The following is a 12,885-nucleotide window of genomic DNA, read 5'->3' as shown; positions in this document are numbered from 1 at the left end:
CTGGTTCCATTTCTTGTGATATTCAGATGTGAAAGCTTGGAGATACTGCTCCAAGTACCGATTGGTCACCTCCGATTGACCATCTGTTTGTGGGTGGTAAGATGTGCTCAGTTTAAGACGAGTGCCCATGAGCTCGAAAAGCTTTCGCCAAAAGTTGCTAGTGAAGAGAGGGTCACGGTCAGCGACAACAGAGCGAGGGAGACCGTGGAGGCGAATGACCATTGTGGAAAAAAGTTCCGCGACCTTAGTGGCTGTATAATGAGTAGGCAATGCTCCAAAATGACCGTATTTAGTGAAGCGATCCACTACCACCATTATCGTTGTGAAGCCTTGCGAATGAGGGAGAACCACGATAAAATCCATGGCTAAATCCTCCCAAACTCGTTCCGGTAACTCTAACGGTTGAAGTAAGCCATAGGGGGCAGCAGTAGAGTACTTAATCGTTTGACAAGTGAAACAAGAAGCAACAAACTCCTGTACATCCTTTCTCATTCCAGCCCAAAAGAAATTGGTACTAAGGCGTAAAAGGGTATGCTCTACCCCAGCGTGTCCCCCTATAGGTGAAGCATGAAACTCTTGTAATAAAGGCAGCTTGAGAGAGGAGGAATCACTGATTACGAACCTATTTCGGTTGAGCAATAGCCCGTTGCGACAAGTGTAGAGTGAATGCGAAGGTTGTCCATTGCCTAGTTTCTAATGCAAGGCGACCAAATCAACATAAGTTTCATTCTCGCGACGCAAGTCCGTTAAGAATTCAAATGTAAACCCTGATATGGTCAAATGAAGATGTGTGGCTGGGAACTCATCTTTTTGGGACAAAGCATCTGCCACCGAGTTTTCTTCGTCTGCTTTGTACTCTATAGAGAATTGAAAACCCAACAATTTCCATAAACAATATTGTTGTTCTGGGGTTTGAATAACCTGCATAAGGATCTCCTTAAGACTTTTGTGACCAGTTCTAATAATGAAGGGTCTTCCCAGTGAATACTGCCGACATCTAGTCACTGCTTCTACCACCGCTCGTAACTCTCTGTCATAAGCAGATGCCCCAAGCATTCGCGGTCTGAACTTCTTGCTGAAATAAGCAATAGGATGACCGTCCTGTAGCAAAGCTCCTCCAAATCCCACATTAGAAGCGTCCGTTTCTATGATAAAAGTCTTAGAAAAATTAGGCAGTTGTAAGACAGGTGTAGAAATCATAGCATTTTTCAATTGTGTAAAGGCCAACGCTACAGCGACTGTCCAAACGAACCCGTCCTTCTTTAGTATTTTCATAAGAGGTGCAGCAATTGATGCTTAATGAGCCATGAATCAGCGATAATAACCCGTTAGGCCGAGAAACCAACGGAGCTGTTTGAGATTTTGAGGTAGAGGCCATTTGACCATGGCTGAGACTTTGGAGGGGTCGGCTGCCACACCCTGCCGCGACACAATATGCCCCAAATACTCTATAGATGTCTGAAACAGCAAACACTTGCTAGCCTTAGCAAAGAACTGGTGTTGGGTCAGCAATTGGAACACCAAATGCAAGTGCTTGAGGTGGTCAGTCATGGAGCTTCTATACACAAGAATGTCGTCAAAAAATACTATGACAAACTGCCTCAAGTATGGTTTAAAGTCCTGATTCATCGCTGCCTGGAAGGTGGCGGGAGCATTGGTGAGTCCAAATGGCATCACGAGAAATTCATAGTGTACCTGGTGTGTACCAAAAGTTGTCTTGTGCCGCTATACACGAGGTAGCACCTCTGTTCAGGCCATTGAGGAGGAATCACTGATTACGAACCAGTTTCGGTGGAGCAACAGCCCGTCACGACAAGTGTAGAGTGAATGCGAAGGCTGTCCATTGCCTAGTTTCTGATGCAAGGCCCGCAAGTCCGTACAATAGCCAGGCCCGCAAGTCCATCTTAGAAAAAACAGTGGCAGCACCTAGTTCATCAAGTAACTCGTCAATTGTCAGAATGGGAAATTGATCCTTGATAGTGATCCCATTTAGTGCGCGGTAGTCCACACAAAATCTCCAAGTGCCATCCTTCTTTTCAACTAGTAAAACCGGGGAGGAGTAGGGGCTCGTGCTATGACGAATGAAGCCCGCCTCCGTCATTTCATGGACCAACTTCTTAATGATATCCTTTTGGAAATAAGGGTAGCGGTATGGCTGCACATTAATCGGGCTGTAAAAAAATGCGATGGTCAATAGGCCGCAGCAGAGGAAGCTGCTGTGGGCTCGCAAAAACTGACTTATAGTGTTGAATCAGTTTTTGTGCAGCTGGAACCAAAGTGGGAAGAAACATAGAGATACCCAAATTGGCCTCTAGATGTGCCAAATCAAGGTCATGGTCAGCAGCAGGAATTGGAACGGGGTGCATACGCCACAGCTAACTAACTTGGCCTTCATTCATCATTGAAGTGAGTAGAGTGAAGGAAATATGTTTTTCCTGCCACGCGGGATTTCTATCTAGCTTAACGGTTTGACCCCCCCCCCCCCCCATGTGAATTCCATAGTCAAGGCCCGATGGTCATGAATGAACAGACCAAGAGTTTGCAACCATTGCATGCCGAGTACAATATCAATGCCCCAAATCGACAAGACATACAGATCTACCCGAAACGTGTGCCCTTGTAAACTAAGTTCCATATCCTTACAAAATTTGGAACATGTTAAGAACTGCCCATTGCCCATATATACTTTGAACGCCTTAGTAGATTTGCAGGGCAACTTCAACGTCTCAGCCAAAGATTCTTGGATGAAGTTGTTGTTACTGCCGGTGTCGATTAACATTTCCAAGGACTTTGAACCATGTTGAGCTAATAAGCGAAAAATGTGGGGATTCGCTGAGTTAGACAGAGCATGGAGACTAACCTCCTATTCCAATTCCTCAGCCTCATAATCCACACCGTCAGAACCATCTTCTTTTCTGTCGTGGCCACACAGTGAAAGTACACGGGTCTTGCACTTATGTCCATAGTGAAATTTCTCATCACAGGTGAACCATAAACCCTTATCGCACCGCACCTTGAGTTCGACAGGTGAAAGTCGTTTGACAGGAAAATTCGAATAGGACCCAGTGGATTTTGCAGTAGAGCTCGATCCTGAATTGCTTAGTGCTCCTGAATAAAGTGATTTAGTACCCCTAAGCATATCAGAACCACTGACCTTGCAACCCAAAATCCCTGTAGCAAACTGATCATGACGGATACGTCCCACTAGATCCTTATTGCGATCTTTGAACAACTATGCTTTGGCCATAGCATCAGCCAAATCAGTAGGAGACATAAGAAGTAATTCACGACGAATAGAAAACTTCAAACCCCAAACAAAAAAAATGAGAAACATCGAATCAGGAAACCATACTTAGTGACTGATAAGCAAGTCACTAATTTAATCAGAAGTGTGGCTGCTGGGTAAGCCATTAGCCTCAAACAGATGAGAGACTGATAGTTAAGTCTCCAACTTAACAAATGAGTGACTGATGGGTAAGTCACTAGCTTAAACAGATGAGAGACTGATGGGTAAGTCTCTAAATTAACAAATGAGTGACTGATGGGTAAGTCACACAAGCGCTTATAATGTTCATCGAACTTGAGGTCGGTCCGGCATTAATGCTCTTTGAGTCATCCAATGCAGATATCGATTAGATCTAATCTTTATTGGCTTGCGTTGAACACGCTAAGGCCATCCTGACTAATGAGTCAGCACCGTGTGACCAGTGCCCAGTACCACTGCCGAACCTGACTAATGAGTCACCGCTTCACAGTTAATACTGGCACCTTTGCCAATTCTGACTAATGAGTCAGTGCCATACACAAATGAGCAAGATTTTCTAAGCATTCATTAATCAATTCATGTCCACATTTATACCATCAACATGCCTCAAGAATAATCATGCATGTCACATATGGGGTGCAATTTTCTTACCTCTGGTTCGAGCGAGAATTAATATAAGAACGACCCTTGAGAACGACTTTTCTTTTGTCCCCTTAGCAGAATACCTGGGCATAACCAATTATGGGATTCCATCAATAAAATGAATAACAAAGGTTCCCAAACCAAAACCTAGCCTCCGAGACATCGAATACTACTAAACCAGGTAGTAGGACCGATCCCGAGGCCTAAGGCTTGAATCCCCAAGCCAAAAAGCCATTTCTGGCCAAAAAGCCACTAAGGGCCGCGGCCCTCCTTGGCCATGCTGCAGCCCGCCCCTCAAACAGAGGCGGCCTCCTTCAGCATCCTTCAAGGGCAGCGGCCCAACCTCCAATTCAGCCAAAATCCCTGTTTTTTTCTTCCCCTGCGATTTTCCTTGGAACCAACCTTTCAAACCAAGCTCAAACACCACTCAAACCTCCAATACAACCCCTAAACTTGATCTATAATGCTCCCTCATCAAAACCCAAGTTAAACCCCAATCAAAACTTCCATCAATTCCAACTATCCACAAAGAAATCATTAGCTGAAACTAACAACTAAAACAGAGCATACATGGAAACTAGTGGCTAAAAACTTACCTCAAACTCAGGTTGTGATGCTCTCCAATGGTAGACCACTCTCCCAAACTCCCAAGGCCTACTTCCCAAGCTTAAATCCTCAACAAGATCACAAAATCCACAAAGGAGATGAAGGAGGAGGAAGGTACAGGTAAGCTCTTGATCACACTCTGTTTTCTCTTCAATTTTACTGCTGAACTCAATTTATATCTATCCTAGGGGTAAAAATACCATTATACCCCTAGGTCATTTAAGGGTTTCTAAAGGCTCCCAAGGGCAAATTTGTCATTTCCAACCTATCTCGTTAATCATAATTAACGCTCTCCAATTCCAGCTATTCTCAATAATCTCAAACACCAATAATTCACATCCCATTACCCTTTAACTTCCGGTAACGCTCTAATCATTAAAATCACCCCAAGACTCATCCCGAGCCCCGAACTTAAACCTGTTGTGACTAGGTTGCTAATCAATAATCCAAGATCGTCTCTTGCCTAATAGCTCGAACAAACCCACATTATAATGTGGTCTCAATAACATATCATCAACATGCATAAAAATATACAATTTTACCCTCAATGGGCCAAATTACCATCAAACCCCTGTAATTAAAAATATGGACTCACATGCATGCATTTAACATCATATTATAATATAATCCACATATACATGCATTCTATTAATTAATGGCATAATTAAGCAAGTATGGCCCTCCCAGCCTACTATTCCCGCCATTAAACCACAACGGAGAATTCAGGGCATTACACACGTGTCACGTTTTTATTGGTCCAAATCATAATTATTTTTAAAATATTATTGAGCTGGACCAATCATGGAGTGACACGTATTGGTCCAGTCATCACGAAATGGAGACCTAACGGAGGAGACTCACAGAATTACACTTTTACTGACTTTGGGTACTATTGCCACTAAAAATAAATATTTGGTCTATGCCGCATACAAAACCCAAACATTGAGTACTTATGCCGCAAATATCCCTATCTAGAATACTAAAAGTAAAATTTGCTAATAAGTTATATAGTAAGTTGTTATATTTTATTGTAACTCATTAGTTTCATAAAAAATAACTTTTTAGGAAAAAGTAACTAATCGGTATCTTATCAACATCATAAGTAACCAAAATGTTACTTTTGGAAAAAAAAAATGAAAATTCAGGATGCTGTGAATTTTATATTTCAAGTATATTATTTTTTAAATCCGGTATTTTCTGATAACATGGCAAGGCATTTTTGTAAATAAAAATGTGTAGTTGACTTTTGAAATTAAAATGCAAAAACCCACATGAAATGTAAATTTCTCATTAAAATTAAAAATGGAGATGTATTTGGAAAATAGTCATTTTTTTAATGTTATAGTTTTCTTTTGATAATTTTATCAAAGTAATAACCTTTCGACACACAACACCCCGTTGAATACACTCAAACTTTGTTTAAAAGACTACTTTGTAATTATTAAAAGTCATTTTTAGCAAAAATAGCATTAAAATAAAATTTTATTTACATCAATTATTTTAATTATATTAATTTAACGTTTTTATGAATTTTCATTTTAGATAGATATTTTTTGTAAAAAAAAAACTACTATCGGTAAATATATTGTAAAGGGCAAAAATTGAGAAAATTATAAACATACAAATCCAAAGCCTCCAGATTTATATGTTTTTTTTATCATGGTGAAGCCTTTGCAGTGTTTGGCAAAGGAGATTTTGGCCAAAGGATAATCAAGAAAAACACCAGCTACTTGCCTAGTTCGAAGGTCTTCAGCATATTCTTCTTCTGTGATGAAGTTCTTAATTTGATTTGGATGGTATTTCAAAACGTCTACTAAGTACTTTTGGACATAAGCTCCCCTACTACACCTAAACACAGTCTTGCTACTGTGCAGTGCTCCAATGTTCGGTTCGAGCTGTTGTACGGTCAACATGCTCTTAAGGTTGGTTGTGTATGTTTGTGTGATCGCCAAAGCCACAAATAGCCACACAACCATTGTCATCTACGTGACAAATTACTATGTAATTTTTCAGATATATATATATATATATAATCAAATTATATGTAAACAAAGTGATTGATAATTTTTAAGGTAGACATACTAAATCTAATAACCTAGGTAGAAAGTTTAACTTACATATCGCAATAAAGTACCATACGGTACAAAACACATATTAGATCATTTCTAATGGAATATGTAAATATATATTGTGCTAAATTTAGCACACATATACAATAAATGATATATTTGACACAATTTTTATAATTATTTTCCATTGCATATAGATGTAAAGTTGATGCAAAAATAAATTTTCAATTAATGATTATTTAATATTTATTGAAATTATAAAAAAAACATATCAACATTTACATTTAATGTTAATAATAAATTAGACACTTAAAATAATAATAAAATAATCATTAGTGGTAGAAAAGTAAATAAAAAAGAAATTATTTATTGCTGATCTAAATTTGGATCATGCTATATTTTATGTCAAATTCGGCTCAACTTTTAGCACATTATTGAAGCAGTTAACTTTTAAAGTGTGCTATATTTTAATACTACAATATGGATTTGACAAGATGATTTAAGGTTAGGATAGAGCCAGAAATTTATTTTATCAATGGAGGCAATTTGTACTTTTTTATTTTTAGAAAAGGCTTGAATGTATTTCTTTCTTTCTTATTTTTTAGAGTAATATTACAAAATTTAATAAATTAACATTTAATATTGATATATGAGTTTTTTAATCATGAATTTCTCTCGCATAAATTTAAAATATCACCTTATATCTAGCTAGCTAATACAACATATTCATTCATGGAATTATATATATATATATGTGTTAAAGGAGAGATGGTCGATATTTGTAGTGGAGTTTTAAATTTGTTTTGTAGGAATAAACATTATTATTCAAATTGAAATAGTGTAAGATTACAATCTAACATTATTGTCTAGCCAAAGAGCATGCAAATATATCTCTGAAAATTAGACAATAAAAAATTAAAAAATAAAACACCAAAACTCATTTTCATCTAACCAAATGAACACTTACAAAATATATAAAAAAAAGTAGATTAGTATCAAATAGTAGATAATGATAGAGTAATATGATTAAAAATTTTGATATTAGAAAAAAATATTTTCTTAAATAATTTTAAAATAAAAAAACAAAGACTAATATGTGAAGTCCCCATAATTGGATGTGTCACATCTAGATCTAATTAGTTCTTTATGCCAATAAGATACATAAACCATAAATCAAGGAAGATAAGTTATCTATTACCCAACAAAGATAAGTAACCTTAAAGATAAAAAATAGAAGTGATTTTGGAGTTTGGGGTATCCACCTAATATTTTGGTACAAGGATATTAGCAAAAATTATAATAATAGCAAAACAAAAACTAAAATATTTATGTAAGATGATTTTTTTTAAAAGGAATTAAATATTAATATAAAAAAACTTATCTCGAAGGTCTCTGAATCTGATGGTGTCGCTGTTAGTCCAAGCAGACATACGAAAAGCCTGAGAAGACATAACTAGCTTGAGAAGCCACAAACCTAGCCCAAACAGGCACAAGACAAACACAAAAATGCACTAGACATATAGTGCCTTAGAAATTTACTTAGTTAGATAATATTATCTCATGCTGTAGTATTTTAATTTTCGTAATATTGGTCCAAGCCGGGAATTATTTGGGAACTCATAGAGGTAGTCATGAATTTTATAAGTTTAGCCTATAGTTTAGAAATATTAATTTTATCACAAGGTTTAATTATTGTAGTTGGTCTTAGAAATATTATTTATTATAGCCTAAGATTTAAATAGAATAATTAAGAATGTGACTTTTGTCATATGTATATTTATAAAGGATTTTAGATGAATAAAAAATAATCAAGGATAAATATAAAGGAAAGGATAAGCTTAGGAAGTCTAAAACCTTCCCTTAGATGCTAGGATCTCGTATTAATTAGTCAAAGTGGTTTAAACAGCTTTTAAGCGTGCTTAAAAAGTGTAGAAACGTGGTTTAGTACATAAGCATAAGCCGATATATCACAACTATAGGGCGCGATATATCGCCTATGCTAATACGAAAAAACACGTCGACTTTGCATGATCGAAACCACGGGGCCCCGACAAATCAGGACAGGCGATATATCGCCTATAGTGGTCGATATATCGGTTGTGTGTGCCACATTTGAATTTTCATGGAATCCGAAGCTAGAATCAATCCTCAACAGCTTGGACTTGTTCTTAAACGATTTTGACCGAGTTCTGGGCATATTTTGAGCGGAAAGTGCCATTTTTATTCATTTTAATGAGAGTTAGTTTCACTCTTTGAACCCTATAAATAGGACCCTTCACTCATCCATTTGCATCATTTTCCAAGCACTTCTCAAAGCCTCCAAGCTACAATTTTCGTTCTAGAGAAAAACAGTTTTGGGGTTAAAAGCTTTCAAATCTAAGTTTTTCTAAACACTTGGGAAGTAAGTTATAGTGTGATTTCAGTGTTTGTGGTATAGATCGAAGCTCTAGCTATCTAAAGTACTCTTAATCCTCCTCAGATCTAGTCTATTTCTATTATTCTTATCCTTTTCTCTAGGAAACTTATGGTTTTAATGTTTGGTTTTAGGAGTTTCTGATTCCGCACTTATCTCCAATTTCTCGATTTTGGTAAGGAAAATAAGTTAGATTTTATGTGCTATGTGTTTGTATGTTTATTTTTTATGTCTTTAGTCACTTGAGAAATATGGTTGCTTAGATAGCAAATTCCGAGATTTTTATTGTTATCGTAGACTATAGTTCTATCTAAACCTACTTTTAAAGTAATTGTTAAAATAAGAGGACTATAGAGGTTTTTATCACATACTACGATAATGAGTTAATGACCATTAATATTGAATTCTATTTTATATTTTATATCTTATGTTTTAGTAGTTTTTCCTTACTGGGCATTAGGCTCATCCCTTTTTATTTAGATTGTCTAGGAAAATGAACATGGAATGCGGGATGGATCTGAGGAGGCTTTGGTTTGTGTATCGGGCGAGGAACTAAAGAAACTAACCGATGTGATCGATCGAGGATGACATTGTTATTTTTGAGTCTTTTGAATTATTTTATTAAAGTTTTCGCACTTAGTACTTTGATTATTAAATTTTAAAGATTTTGTTCTCTTTATTATTTTATGTATGAAAAATGGGTTCCCGTATTTTTTTAGATTTTATATAATGCCCTACTTCCTTAGAGTCGTTAGTAAGTGAGTTCTAAATGTGCAATAAACTCGTTAATCGAGGTTTTAGGTTAAAAGTGTAGCTAAACTTTAATAAAAGTCATATAATTTGAAAATGTATTCATTCATTGAAATTATAAAGCGTTATACATTTAGGATCCCAAAATTATTGTTTAGAAATATTTACAACTCAAAATATGATTAAAGTCGACCATATGACAAAACTTTGATTAATACATAACAACTTCCCAAAATACCCCTGGCCGTGGCAGCCAGGAAGGACAAACATGTAAATGTCGCTTCACGCTCTCCGTACCCATGGTTGGCCGACCTTTCCCTTGCCCTTACCTGCACCATAAAGCACCCGTGAGCCGAAGCCCAGCAAGAAAACTCAACAAGTGCATATCCATCAATCACCATATAACAAAGCCGCCAACAGGCTAAACATTTAGTGGACATGCCGTCCCAGGCGCTTTACCAGGCCCTGGGTTTGCGGTCTATATCGTGAGGATGACTCATGCATCCGAGAAAGGTCTCACCCTAACGGCTTGCACTCCATGTGCTTAACGCCGCTCCCGGCCCCTTGCCGTACTCGTTCTTGCACTCCACGTGCTTAACGCCGTTCCCCGCCCCTTGTCGTACCCTGCTTCCTGCCGTTCTCGGCCTTCGTCGTTTCTGGCCTTTGTCGTTCATTAACAAATAAGCATACATATCATAACATCAATAACCACTTAAACATATATCAAACATAAACAATAGGACTACGCTCTACAACTCAATCACACAGGGTCATGCCCTGCAATACAGATTATAGGTCCACACCCTGCTCTACAGGTACAACAGTTTTCTCACCGAAATCTCGAGCACAGTCCTCTAACCCGAGCCTCGCTGAAAACCTAGTCACAACACACAAGTAACACTTTCGTTACTAACCAATTCTTAATTGTACCCCAGAACCAAACATGTGCTCTCGGGGCCTCCAGTTTCCCCACACAAGGTGGCGAAAGCGTCCCCCGAGCCCCCTGATCCAAAACCCTGAAAACGAAAAATCGCACATCCTGAAAATGGCCTAGCGCCGCGGAAAAGCCTTATAGGGGCTACAATGCCCAGCAAGGCTCCCCTGTCCTAATTCAACCCAGCGCCGCGACGCTCATACTCGAACCCAGAAAACTGGGTTTTTCCTACCATTTTTCCTGAGCCAAAACTTAACCAAATCACTACCAGAGTACACCCAAGCTCAAAAATACCAGCAACAAACTCAAACGCTCATCCAAACTCAAAATCACCTAGTGGTTTAAAACTCCTCAAAACTTAAACCACAACTTAAAATTCATTTCAGAAATCAATGAAATTCTTACCTTGAGTAGGAATTCGACCCTGAGTTGCTTTCAAATCCAGTTCCAAGATTAAATTCCCAAATTCCTAAGCTTAAGCTTCAAAAAAACTTCATCCCAAAGTCCACCAAGAAAACATAAATTCAGCTCACAAAAACAACACTTCCAACAAAAATCAACAAAGAATTGACTAGAAAACTTACCCTTGATCTTAACTAAACCTCTGAACACTTGAATTTCTGGCATAAGATCCTTCAAAATCAAGCACTATGGTGAGAGAGAGAGAGAGAGAGAGAGAGATAGAGAGAGAGAGAGAGAGAGAGCCGAATGGGAGAGTGAGCTGAGAGAAATTGATCCTTTTCCTTCCTTTCCTTTGTTTTGTCTTGCTGCCTCTAGAATTCCCAGCTCCCACTGAGTATATCCACATGCCAAAATGACTAAATTGCCCCCTTAAGTTAACCTAAGTCCTCAAATATCACCAAGGGTAGTTTAGTCATTTGACATATCCCGCTAAGTCCTCGAGTAGACCTAAAATTCCTCGTTAATCTCGACATACTCAAATCATTACTAAATTACTACTCGATACCTAATAAATCCCAAACTCATATTATATACCCAAAATACCCCTAGGCTCCTCCCGAGTCGGATATTTGACCCCGTTGTGACTTTCTAGCTAAATTGCTCCCTAGGACTGTCTCGGATCGTGCATCACAATTATATCACCACTCACACTCGGTGTCAATCAGAATATACACAAATATTGCATTTATGCCCTCAGCGGGCTAAAATTACAAATATGCCCAGAGCAACCAAATGGGACCCACATGCATTTCTAATCACATACTTATCAAATTCACATATTAACACAATAAATCAATTATTGCCCTCCATGCATGCTAATCAAGGCCCTAAGCCTTATTAGAAAATTTGGGACGTTTCAACTATCCCCTCCTTACAGAAATTTCGTCCTCGAAATTACCTGAATAACTCGGGATACCGCTCCCACATATCTGATTCAAGTTCCCACGACTCCTCCTCTACCTTGTTGTTCCTCCACAACACTTTTACCAAGGCGATGGTCTTGCACCGCAAGACTTTATCCTTCCAGTCAAGAATCTAAATCGGCTTCTCCTCATAAGATAAATCCTGATCCAGCTCTATGCTCTCGTAACTCAACACGTGTGTAGAATCTGACACATACCTCCGGACCATGGACATGTGAAACACATCATGAACCCCTGATAAAGCTGGAGGCATCGCCAATTTGTAAGCTACCTCTCCAACCCATTCCAGAATCTCAAAGGGGCCAACAAACCTAGGGCTCAACTTGCCCTGAACACCAAACCGTTTCACTCCTTTTAAAAGGAGAAACTCTAAAAAACACGTGTTCACTGACTTGAAATTCTACGCTCCTGTGTTTCAAGTCCAAGTAACTCTTCTGGCGACTCTGGGAGGCGAGCATTCGAGTTCTAATCTTTTCAATCACCTCATTGTTCCTCTGAACCATCTCAAGACCTAAGTACCTTCTCTCACCCGTCTTATCCCAATGTATAGGTGATCTACACCTCCTCCCATATAACATCTCATACGGAGCCACTTCAATAGTTGCCTGATAACTTTTGTTGTATCAAAACTCAATCAAAGGGAGATACTTTCTCCAGGATCCCCCAAAATCCAATACACAGGCTCGTAGCATATCTTCCAACATCTAAATCGGCCTCTGAGACTGTCCATCCGTCTGAGGATGATAAGTGGTACTAAACCGCAATTGCGTGCCCATAGAAGTGAAGGTGGGGTCCCTATCAGATACTATCGACCTTGGAGC

General features: G+C 38.3%; 1 pseudogene; it reads right to left on the bottom strand.

The window, feature by feature from the left end:
• Positions 1 to 2,863: 2,863 nt before the first annotated feature.
• The window catches only part of LOC133800116 (casein kinase 1-like protein 11), a 46,995-nt pseudogene continuing 36,973 nt past the window's right edge, over positions 2,864 to 12,885 (bottom strand).

This window comes from Humulus lupulus, chromosome 9 (genome assembly GCF_963169125.1).
Source record: "Humulus lupulus chromosome 9, drHumLupu1.1, whole genome shotgun sequence".
Classification (NCBI taxonomy): Eukaryota; Viridiplantae; Streptophyta; class Magnoliopsida; order Rosales; family Cannabaceae; genus Humulus; species Humulus lupulus.
This window is presented reverse-complemented; position numbering and strand designations above follow the sequence as displayed.